Raw genomic sequence first — 12,516 nt, 5'->3', positions numbered from 1 at the left:
CAAAGAGAATTTTTGATGGAAACTTCTTTGGGGCCTCAATTCATAAAACAGCATTGGAGATGTACATGTCTTCCTCATCATCATCATCAAATGCAGTACCTGTAAGAACAACTTGCACAGAGTCATTGTTAGATTCATCTTCATCTTGGAGTTGGAACTCCGAGGCATGGGATGGATGGTTCTCTTCTATTGGGTCCTTCCCCCTCCCCCCTCTTGCATTGGATGTCCCTGCAACCGGGGAAAGTAAGGCTGAACTCTTGAATTCCGAGATTCGTTCGAACACTTTCTGAAAACTATTGTTTATTTGCAGGGTCAAGGCATCATAAGCTTCAACTGTGGGAGCCTCAGCTTTCAGAAGATTGAAAAGGGATGCAAGAATTGAGAGCATTTCGTCAAACTTATTGTTTGGAACATCAACAATGTTCTAGCATGCGCAGAGGAGTTTGATCAACACTTGTTGCATTATCAGGTTCATCTCGTCTTTCTTCTTAATCTCTTTCTCCATTCTCTGAATCTGCTTCTCATATCGAACATGAGTTTGTTTGATTAGTTGATTGGTAGAACTAATCATGTCGTCGTGGACTTTGAGCATGGTGGCGATGGTGTCAAGATAGTGATCAAGACTGGCATTGTATTTTTGTTCGACCTCCTTAACTATGTGCTTGAGTCGGAGGGAGATGATTTGATCCAACTAGTCTTTTTGCTCTTCATCCGAGGGATCGAATTTCTTGACTTCGGAGAGAGAGTGAAGAATGGCATCAAGCTTTGTGTCGAGACTAGACACTTTGGCATCTAGCTTTGAATCGAGCTTGGCAACAGATTTATCAAGGGAATCAACCTTGGAGATGGTAGCAGACACATTCTCATGGAGTTCTAACAGGGCAAAGGGATCAACATAGTTTTCTGCTGATGAACCCGTGTCCGAAGATGAACTCGCAGTTTTGGCTTTGTCATGGTCTTGATTCATCGGTGGTTCGGAAGGACCTGGATTGTTCACAGTTGTTGCTTGATCATCCTTGGGAGGATTGGTTTTAGTTTCTTCTTCATCTTGAATCTCTTCATCAACTGGTTCAGATAAGGATGATGAGATTCTGAAGTCATAAGCTAGTCTGGAGGAGGATGGTTTCTGAAAGTGAAGAATGGATGAGCGAACAGCAGGAGAAGCAACATAAGTAGAGTCATCATCGAACATAAAGTCCGAAGAATGTTCCTCATCGGGATCAACATGGAGTGCATTATGGTGGGGAGACTTCAGAGTGTTGTCCGAGATGACGTTGTCTTGGTTAGTCTCTCGAGGTGCAAACTCTAAGTCAGCAACTTCATCTGATGGAGCAACAAATGGAAGATTGCTTTGAATTGCTTTGTTCCTCATCAAAATAAGAGTAGCTTCAAACTGTGATCTGGTTAGCTCAGGATGCCATGTATGAGCCCTGTCAACATAATCTGACCATAGTAGATCATTAGCACCTGGTCATCATGTACCTTTTCCAGGTATCAGACCAGTTGTGGCATCTGAGGTAGAAGGGACAACTCCCGCTTCGGAATGCTTGGGATACGAGACAGGGGTCTCAGATCGTGCTTGTGTGAAATAAGGGGGGATTTCTGAGATGACTCGTGGGTTTGTTTCTGGGGGTGCAAGGAACTATGTTCAACACCGGCATCCCCTTCTTGGGAAGGTAAGGGTGGATTATGGGGTGACTCCCCGTGAGTGTGTGTAGTGACTTTTGAAACTCCGAAGGGTACTTCGGAAGAGTGGGTAGGAGGGGTGAGCGGATGACCAGAGTCAGCCAGAATGTCCTTGACAGATTCCTTTTGAGAGGAAGTGTCGACTTTGGTTCACTTTCTAGCTTTAGGTTTCGAGGGAGATGTATTTCACTTGGTAAATTTCTTCTTCTTTCCACCAGACAAGACTAGTGTTGGCCACATCCGAGGTGAGCTCAAAGGTGATCGGGGTAGATTGTGTAGGGCTATACACATTCGAGGTCGCTAAGTGATGTTTCAAATGGGGGGAATCGGATGGTAAAGTGGCCAACATATGTTGTGGCAGTCTTCGAGTGGGACCAAAGGTAGATTGGTTCAGAAGTCTATAAGTTTTAATAGCCTTAAATGAAAGAAATGCCTTCTTCGGAATAGTCTCGACTGGGATGGGTTCCTTCCAGTGGCTTTCTGTTGACAGAGAACTTCCGAAATTCGTACTATAAGACTTATGTGATATCGACGACATTTAATTTTCTGGAGTATATGTTGTAGATAACATAGAGCCAGTCTTTGCTCATAGTGTATGTATCACCGTGCTTTCTGGAGAGACCTCGAAGGATGAGGTGCATTAGAACAATCCATAACCCGGGAACCGCCGATTTTTTGAAAGTTTTGGCCTTGAACTCGCCGTTGTAGCCAATATCGTTAAGAAACGACTGAAATTCTTCATGAGAGGGTTCTTGAACCTTAAAACCTTATGGTTTTTAGGCATCCCAATTTCAGCAAGGAAGGCCTTCTTACAGACTGGAATAATCTGATCTCCAAAAATCATGGTTTCGAGCACGTCGTCTTCAATTTTGACGCGTTCAAAGGCTGTATGAAGAAGTCGAAGAGGAAGGGGTGAATCAGGGATCTTTGTGAGAGGAACGGAGATGGGGTGGCAAGTAATGAACTCGATCATGACCCGGATGGACTCGTCGTAGTCCATAGGATCCAAAGAGAAAAGCTCAGTGGTATCCCTGAGAAAGGGTTCAGTCGATGAAGTTGAAGCAGATCCCTTGGATGATTTCTTCTTGGGAGCGGTTTTTGTGGTTTTGGGAGCGGACTGAGAGGATGCCATTGTAGTAGGTATGAGAGCTTGAAGAACACGATTTTATAGAGAGAGAGAGAGAGAGTAAAAGGGAAAAGTTTTGAGAGCGTAAAGGGTAAAAGAAGGTTTAGAATGTCTTTTATAGGTTCAGGAAAAGGTGGGGTGGGTTAGAAAAGTAATGATTAAAACCGGATTTGGAAATGGATCACATTAAATGTGTTGCCATATTTGGGATGAATTGACCTGCAAGGAGTAAAAGTAGCACTGACTGTACGTGTAAAATGGAAAACGTCGTTTCATTGACATGATGTTTGCTTTTACGGAGACGTGTGCGAAAAAGGTTCATTTTCCAAGGATTAAAGATAATCATCAAAAAAATAACCGTTTGTGTTATTAAGAAAAACGTTTCAAAACTAATGACGAATAACCTTTTGAACTTCTTCTAAGTAAGAAATCTCGGAGCAGAAAGGGTCCGAGATAAATTTGGAAAATGATCTCGAAGCATGAAAGCTCCGAGATGGATTGTCATAAGATACTTCCAAGATTAAGAATGAGAACACTTAGTACATAATATAGAGTACGAGATTGCACAGACTCAGACTGGATATCATAGGTAAAACAGAGGAACATCTTAGTGGACACTTGTTAAACATATTTTGAGACTCCGAGACAAGAAGGATCTGATCTCGAACATAGAAGTGAGATGATATTTCAATACCATTTCGGACTTGAATTTTGAGATGGTCTTCTTATCAAATTTATGAAGTATGTTCCAAAGCGTGATTAATGCAAAATACCAATGTGACTATATTGGTCATGAACTTCAAGAGACACAGTGAACTGTAGAACTTATAACTAGAAGAGATGATTAGATAAAAAGACAAGTAAAATGATCCTAATTGATCCGAGAGGGAAGAGTTCCGAGATGAGAAAGATTTGACTTCGGAACTATTTCACTTTTTGATGTTGCCATCAGAGAGTGCAAGCCTCTTTAAAGAACTGGGGATCAGGCATCATCATACCCATTTTGTTCAGAAAAATATTGAATTTGGTTTCGTCTAATGCCTTAGTAAAGACATTAGCAATCTCATCGGCAGATGGAACAAAAATAAGTTCGATGTTACCATTTAAAACATGATCTTTAATGAAATGGTACCATATATCAATGTGCTTCGTCATAGAGTGCTGAATTGGATTGTGCGAGATAGCAATGGCACTTTGCGAGTCACAATAGATTGGAATTTATTGAAACCGATAACCATAGTCCAAAAGCTGCGGTTTCATCTAATGAACTTAAGAGGTGCAACTAGCAGCAGCAATGTATTCCGCTTTGGCTGTCGAGAGTGCAATGCAGTTCTGTTTCTTAGATGTCTAGCTAACCAGTCTTCCACCCAAAAATTTTCGGCCACCGGAGGTGCTTTTTCTGTCAAATTGAAGACCGCCATAATTCAAATCGGAATATGCTTGTAGAAGGAAACTCTCATTTGCGAGTACCAGATTCTGAGACTCTTTGTACCATTGAGGTATCGAAATATTTGCTTAACAGCCAAAAGATGAGACATCTTTGGATTGACATGAAATCTGGCACACAAATATGTGGAGTACATGATGTCCGGACGACTTGTTGTTAGGTAAAGTAGTGATCTAATAATTCCTCTATACTTCTTTTCATCAACAACAACACCAGATGGGTCCGAGAAGATCTTATGTCTAAAGCCTATAGGTAGCTTTGCAGAGGCGCAGGTGTCCATTTAGTATTTCATGAGAAGCTCGGAGATATACTTTTCTTGGTGAATGAATATTCCTCTGTTGGTTTGCTTAATTTGAAGACCGAAGAAAAAGCTCAATTCCCGATTCATACTCATTTTGGAATCGATTGATCATTAACTTAGCAAAATCGGCAATCATTGATGAATCCGTGGATCCAAAAATGATATCGTCAACGTATTTTTGGACAAGCATGAGATGTTTTCCATTTGACCTTCTGTCACACCTCAAAACAGGAACGGCGGAAACGTTCAGGGGTGGAGGACGTCATGTATAGTATCACAACAAAGCAATGTAGTAAACAAGCAACAACATCATCCATTGCATTAATAATATAATTTCGTACAAGTGTGTTCTGTGAAGTTTATAAGACACCAAAAATGTAAATCAAAATAAGAGATGAGTCTTGAACGAGCTCCATCTTCTCAAACCCTGGCATCGGTACCTGTCTACTGATGACCTGAGAATACAAGTTATTTTGAAAGAGTTTATCAGCTTTAAAGCTGGTGAGTTCATAAGCATTTTAGTGTCATTGTTTGTATGAAAGTGTTTGTAAGTACTTGATGTATAAGTTTGTAAATGTTTGTAAATGTTTGTAAATGTTTGTAAATGTTTGTCTCTCCTAGAAAATCCTATATTTTCTACTAAACGTAGCCTTCTACCAAGGCATCAAATGAAATGTATGTTTGTTTCTTGTAAGAGTGTATATTTTCCCAAGTGTGACTATCATTAACCAAAAATATAGTTGATCATTACCTTTTATGTGAAAAGATCACAATGTGAATGCAATGGGGAAATAATAAAGTACTGTAGTGTTGTATTATAGAAACTACTTCTGTACTTTCTACCTTAATCCGGCCGTTAATTAAGGTTAAATGTGAAATGGTTGCACCATACTATCGACTAATAACACGACGATGAAAGACGTCGGAAGAAATGACATTTGGCACCCGTAGACTTGCAATTCCCACTGTAGCTAACAGCAACGTGTAGGATAGTCAATCCAGTATAGATCTATACGCAAAATCACGCTCTCCCTCCAGGAGATTCTGGATACAAATCGGGCCATGACAGGTGATGCCATGCCCCAAACGATGGTTCACATTTATGTTATTGTATACTTTTATATGTAATGTATGTACTAGCTGTATTGTATGTTCTCTCTGTCTAGTATGTTATGCTTGTATCTCATCATAGTATTCTCTATCTATATGTTATTGTTTGTTTCTCATCATAGTATTCTCTATCTGTATGTTATTGTTTGTTTCTCATCATAGTATTCTCTATCTGTATGTTATTGTTTGTTTCTCATCATAGTATTCTCTATCTGTATGTTATTGTTTGTTTTGACTCATGTATGAACTGACTCTTTGTATGTTTCATTGTTCTAGTAATAGCATTAGTAACTTCCTAAATTATACCTATTATAGTTTACTAGTAATGTTGTTTGTATGTATGAACATGACGGTGTACCTTTGCTACTCAAAGGCACTGAACTGAATAAAGGAACTTTTATATCTATACACATATACATAATATATAACTAAGATCCAAACGACCTTCGGACAAATAACCGATACCCTAAGTCCACAACCAAACAAGGAACAGGAAGCAGGGCGAGCTATCAGTCCTAAGTCCTTTCGATCCTACTTATATAACTATACCTATATAGATATGTATTTGACAAAATATAAGTTTAAACGAGTTTTAATAGAAAGTATTTAACATGTAAAAGTATTTGATAAACATTTTGAAGTAGTTTGTTTGATAAAAGAGCTAATTGAATAGCAAATCCATTGTTTGATAGTTATTAATCACATGTGATTGATATAATAACTATGATGTTTCAACTTGTATTTCCCCCCACCCCCCCCCCATAAAAGTATTTAAAATCATTTAAAAGGTAGATTAAGGGGTATGAACTCACCTGTAGTGAGTGGTTTGGAGGAACGGATGGTATAGGATGCTAAGTGTTAAGTGAAGACTTGAGCACACACACGGATTCTATTTAACATATAATGACACATATATGTATCTAATTAGTTAATTAACAACTAATTAAGCAAGTAAAGACACCCTAAAACATGGATAACACTTTGATTCAAGTGCTAGAAGTACCAAAGGGTTGCATCTAAAGGGAGCATGGCCTCTCATTGGAGTTTATGGCCAATATGGGTGTATCACATGAGTTTACGGCCCATGGTAATTTCCTCATGAGTTTACGGCCGTAAACTCATGGTATTTTGTACCATTTTGTGTTTTAAGGTCTTACAAGTCATTTAGAAGTGTTCTAAGTTCAATTCTAAGCCTTAGGAAGGAAGGGTGGCACATATGCACCACTAACTAGTGTTTACGGCCCAAGGTGATTGCCTTGGCCGTAAACACCATTTGTTCTTGGTTCTTTTGATGTTTAAGGTCCTATACTCTTCTTGGAAGTGTTCATGACTTAGTTCCAAGGCATTGGGAAGGGACTAGGGCTCATTTGCACCCTTAAATAGGGTTTACGGCCCAAGGAGATTGCCTTGGCCGTAAACACCTTTTGATCTTGTGTTCTTGATGTTTTCTAGGTGTAAACTAAGTGATTCAAGCATATAACAAGCTAAGGAAAGAGTACTTACAATATAGAAGCTTGAAAAGGTGCTTAAGGTCCAAGAACACTAGTGTGTGTTCTTGGTGTTCTTGGTGAAATGAAGAACACTTGAAGATCTATCAAAATGGAATGATTTCATGGATGAAATCAAAGGGTTGTACTAGATAAAGTGTTTTAACAACAAATCAAGGGAAGAAATTCTTACATTTTTGGAAGATTAAGATGAAGATCTTGATGATAGTTGAGAGAGAATGGGAGTTCTTGAGCTTGAAAGGGAAGAAATGATGAAAAATGGGATAAACTCATGCATATAGCATGAGTTCACGGCCTTGGATGAGTTTACGTCCCAAACTCATAAAATTTGGCCGTAAACACCCTTTTAATGGGGCTTAAGGCTTGATTTTTCCATATTTACCCTAGAAGATACTTCCTAATATTTGATTCTTGAATCTACTTGGCTTAGAACACTCAATCATAATCTAAACAGTGATAAATGATAGCAGAAACAAGTCTGACTTTGGTTGAATTGATTGACTGTACAAGGTAGAAATTTCGGGTTGTCACATCATCCCCCCGTTAGAGAGAATTTCGTCCCGAAATTAGAGTTGAAGCAACTATGTAGTTATAACTAACTAAGTAAAAGATGAGGATATTTCAAATTCATTTGATCCTCCCGCTCCCAAGTGAATTCAGGTCCTCGCTTGGCGTTCCAGCGAACCTTCACTATCGGGATACGGCTTTGCTTTGTTTGCTTGACTTCTCGGTCCATGATCTCTACAGGTTCTTCCACGAAGTTGAGGCTCTCGTTGATCTCGATCTCGTCGAGTGGGATTATAAGAGTCTCTTCGGACAGACACTTTTTCTAGTTCGAGACGTGGAAAGTAGGATGTACGTTACTAAGTTCGCGAGGTAGGTTGAGTTTGTAAGCTACAGGGCCGATTCTAGCGAGAATCTCGAAAGGCCCTAAGTATCTTGGATTGAGCTTCCCACGCTTTGCGAAGCGTATCAAGCCCTTCCAGGGTGAGACCTTCAAAAGACTCGGTCTCCCACCTGGAATTCCAAAGGTTTCCTTCTTTTCTCTACGTAGCTTTTCTGTCGGTCTCTAGAGGCTTTCAATCGTTCACGAATCTGAACGATCCTCTCTATCGTTTTCTGAAATATCTTCGGACCTTCGGAGCAATTTCTACTGTCTCTTACTCTAGATCGTGTGTTGTAGAGTTGGGTTCGAGTGTATTGAGTTGACGGAAGGCATAGGCGGTGAGCTTACCTCGTTGCATCAAAATGCAACCGAGCCCTGGATTTGGATGCATCGCAATAGACCAAACCGTCTTCTATTCCTTCTGGGAGGGATAGTATTGGTGCGGTGCATAAGGCTTGTTTCCGCGTTTGGGACGCTTTCTCTTGCTCCCCTTCCCAGTCAACAGCCACGCCCTTCTGGGTCGAAGTCATATGAGGCTTCGCGAATCGAGAGAAGTTCTGAAAGAACGTACGATAGCAGCCTGCGAGACTTAGAAATTTACGAATTTCTGTAGGTGTCTTCGGATCTGACAGTTCCCAATGGCCTGAATTTTGGAAGTGTCTTCATGAATTCCCTCTTCACTAACGACGTGACCCAGGAATTTGACTCTTCGAATCCAAAACTCCCATTTAAGAGAACTTGGCGTAGAGCTTCTCTGATTGTAATGTTTCCTAGATCTGACGTAGATGCTTACTATGCTCTTCCTTACTTGCGAGAGTAGATAAGTATGTCATCTATGAAGACAATGGCGAATTGATCCCAGTAAGGACGGCATACCCTATTTATTAAGCCCATGAATACTACGGCGCATTGGTCAATCCGAATAGCATCACTACTACCTCGTAGTGTCCATTACGAGTTCGGAAGGTTGTTTTTCGAACATCCTCCCCTTGGCACTCATAATTGGTGTTACCCGAATCTCAGATCTATCTTTGAAAAGTAATTCGCCCCTTGCAGTTGGTCGAACAAATCGTCTATACGAGGCATAGGGTAACGATTCTTGATGGTCAGCTTGTTGAGCTCCCTGTAGTCGATGCACATACGAAACGTTCCTTCTTTCTTCTTGACAAACTAGATTGGAGCTCCCCAAGGTGAGAAGCTTGGTCTTATCAAGCCCTTGCTGAGCCGTTCGTTAAGCTGACCGGACAGTTCTTGCATCTCTGCAGGTGCTAGACGATAGGGCGATTTGGCTACTGGGGTAGCCCCTGGAACTAAATCGATTCTGAACTCGACTTGGTGTTGTGGAGGTAATCCTGGGAGTTCTTCTGGAAAGATGTTGGAAAGATCCAAAAGAAATTATGGTTACTCATAAAGTAAGGAAAAAGGATAGGTACTTGTGTTCTATCTGAATCTTTGGTCTCGATCGGCGGGAAAGGCGTTTGATTGGTTCCTAAGTTTATTCGCATAGCAGTGCGATCACTCGTATTCTTGAGCAGTCTTCGCCCTGAAGTTCGTTTTAGAAGTCATATTTGGTTCATCAATCACAGCTTCGCGTATACGAGTCGTATATAATAAAGATTGAAAAGGCCATCGAATAAATGATTCTTCTCTAAGCTCACATCCAAACAAGGAAAAGAAGTTAAAGCGGAACCATCAATTCTAAACTTGTAGAACCTTGATTATATACTACCCTTGCGTATACATTCCTGAGCGATAGATTAACCGTACGGGTCTTCGGATGGAACTTGATGTACTGTACGAGTGGTATTCCGGGGAGGTTTCTTCGGGAAGGATACGAAACATAAGATACCCTTCGCATGAGTATCTCGGAGTTCTGGAATGACGGCTTCGCTAGAAAGGCGACTATGGGGAAAAGGATTTCCGCACGAGACTGGCATTGTGAGGATCGAATTGACTCATGTTGCATGATAATGTCGGACTACTCGGAATAAAAGGCGTTAGACTAGATCATAAAGGTGTTACAAAACATAATGGTGCAACTTGACAGAGTTTAATTACTTTAGTTTTATCTTACAAGACTGCTGCTGCGAACAAGGTATACTACAAAAGTAAGTACGCGCAGCACGAGAATCCCTTGACTGAAGGGATCTCGCAAAAGATATGACTCGAGTTGCACTAGTTTTTAACAGTTTATAAGTCTATTATAACGAAACGCCCTAGAATTTCAACGTGGGTCCGGAGTAGTCTCTCCTTCAGCAGTGATCATTAGTATCTTCCCGTCTGCGCCAGAGTTCTTTGTTATTGGACAATCCTTCTTAAAATGTCCTATATCACCGCATAAATGGCAAATCTGGCTTGCACCAGCATCGGTGGTGGAAGTGAAGTGTCGGGTCGGAGTTATGTGGACGCGAGCGCTTTCGTTGTTTCTCTCTTTTGGATAATTCCTTTTATAGTGTCCGGTTTCACCACAACCATAGCAAGTCGGGCTAACCCCGATGCTAGTGGCTTGGAAGACGGTTCGTGTCGGTGCCCTACAGACACGAGTAGTGTGCCCCTTTCGATTGCAATTCATGCATTGCGAATCACGGCAAACTCCGTTATGATGAAAAGTACACTTTTTACACTTCGGGAGTGTTCCCTCATATGGTCTGAACGGTGTTGAAGTGGCAGGGGTCGCCACTTGTTGCTGTTGCGTGGAAAATTTTTGAGATCGCTTGGGCTCCTTTTGGGCTTGACGCCTTCGTTTCTTACCCTCAGATTTGTGGCTTTGGGTGTTTGTACCAGTTAACCGTTGTTGATTTCCCGGATGGTTACAACAATTTGAACTGTCAACACCTTTTACAGCCTTGATTGCGTTACCAGCGTTGAAGTGTGCAAGGGCAGCTGCCACGGCAGCTGTTACCGCTGCTTGGAAGGTGGCAACGTCTATACGAAGGATCGGGATTTTGTCGTTCGGCTGACTATTTCTAGATGACGACATGATTCTGTTTTATGACAAGAAAAGGAGTTCATGAGTGATTATGGTCGGTCCTAGATGTATTCTACTCGTTCATGTAAAGATAAAGTTTTCGTTTTGTTAAACTGTTCTCGATGGTTTGAGCTACATCTCTATGATGCAGTACTGGTAAAGAGTTGAAGTAAGTTCGTAGAATGGTCACTAGACGATTGCTATTTTGAACTAGGCTATCATTGGTTGGTGGATAACATGATCCAACCTTCGACAAGAATTAGAACTGATCCTTGAGCTAAATTACCACGGCTCAATAATTTGACGAAAGTGAGGTTTAGATAGAATTCTAACGATAGTATAATGAAAGTATTTGAACAATGATTGGCACAGAAATTAGCCGACTGTCAATATCCTTGATATTTAAGATGTAATAAGTTTGGACAAAATGACCTTGGAGTAGGTCTCACATCATATCCGAAGTAGAAACGTTTTGACACCATAAAGGCCTAACTAGAAAGTGCTTACGGTACAGGGATGGTTACATAGAAAGTGCTACTTGGAGCATAGATAGGAAGACTATTCTTTATACCAAGGAAAGAAATGTAGCATATCTCCTACTGGTGACGGTTATCCCTCGGGTGAGCCCTTAGTTCAGCCAGCTGACGCTCCACCTCGAGCAGGTGCCTTTCGTACACCCTTTGGCGTACTCAGAGCTCTATGACTTCAGCTCGAGTTTCAGCTAGCTCTTGCTGCAGGGCCTCGTGGTCTCCCCTAGATCTTTCATGAGCATCTTCCAGATGAATGGTGCGGATGGTATGTATTCTCGCATTGGCGTCAACTTCCGTGATTCGATGGAGAGCTGTCCTGCCCTGAATTTCGTTTCGGGCAACTCTGCGGACCAGGATTGGCAAGACTCTGTCTGCTGAGCCTCCTTCGCTCAGGTCATAAAAGCTTCGGTCTCCGTTGAATGGTATGGGCTGATCCTGTTCTTGGCTCCTGGTTTCCAAGCTTTCCACCCAAGGAGGCGTCGGGCCTTGAAAAGCCGGACGAGGGTTAGGATTTGGGACAGGAGCCACCGGGGGTAGGTTCTCAACTTCTGGCTCGAAGCCAGAACCATCCGAAAAGCCTTCAGCCTGGTGATCATCCACAGGGATTGGGTTATCATCTTCTGGTTCTGCTTCAAACCCTCCTCCATTACCTTGGTTAGGGAAGTACGGGTCGTCGTGGGGATGGAATCCAGCCATGTTATCTACGCGAGAAAATGGGTATAAGAAATAACTAAATAGACGTACTAATTAGATAATTATAAGATGATCTTTATCGGTTACTTGAATACTTGTTTAGTGCATACCAGTTATATGTACTCAAAACAGGATAGACCTTCGAATAAGTGACCCTAACTCGAAACCCACAACCAAACAAGGAGCAGGGAGTAAAGCAAAGATTACAGATTCTAAGTCTATGGTATCCTAGTTACATATAACCTTAGCGTATCCACTTAG

The sequence above is a fragment of the Lactuca virosa genome, chromosome 3, assembly GCF_052849685.1.
Source record: "Lactuca virosa cultivar CGN04683 chromosome 3, Lactuca_virosa_CGN04683_v6, whole genome shotgun sequence".
In the NCBI taxonomy this organism is placed as follows: domain Eukaryota; kingdom Viridiplantae; phylum Streptophyta; class Magnoliopsida; order Asterales; family Asteraceae; genus Lactuca; species Lactuca virosa.
The sequence above is the reverse complement of the archived record's forward strand: the minus strand, read 5'-3'. Positions refer to the sequence as shown.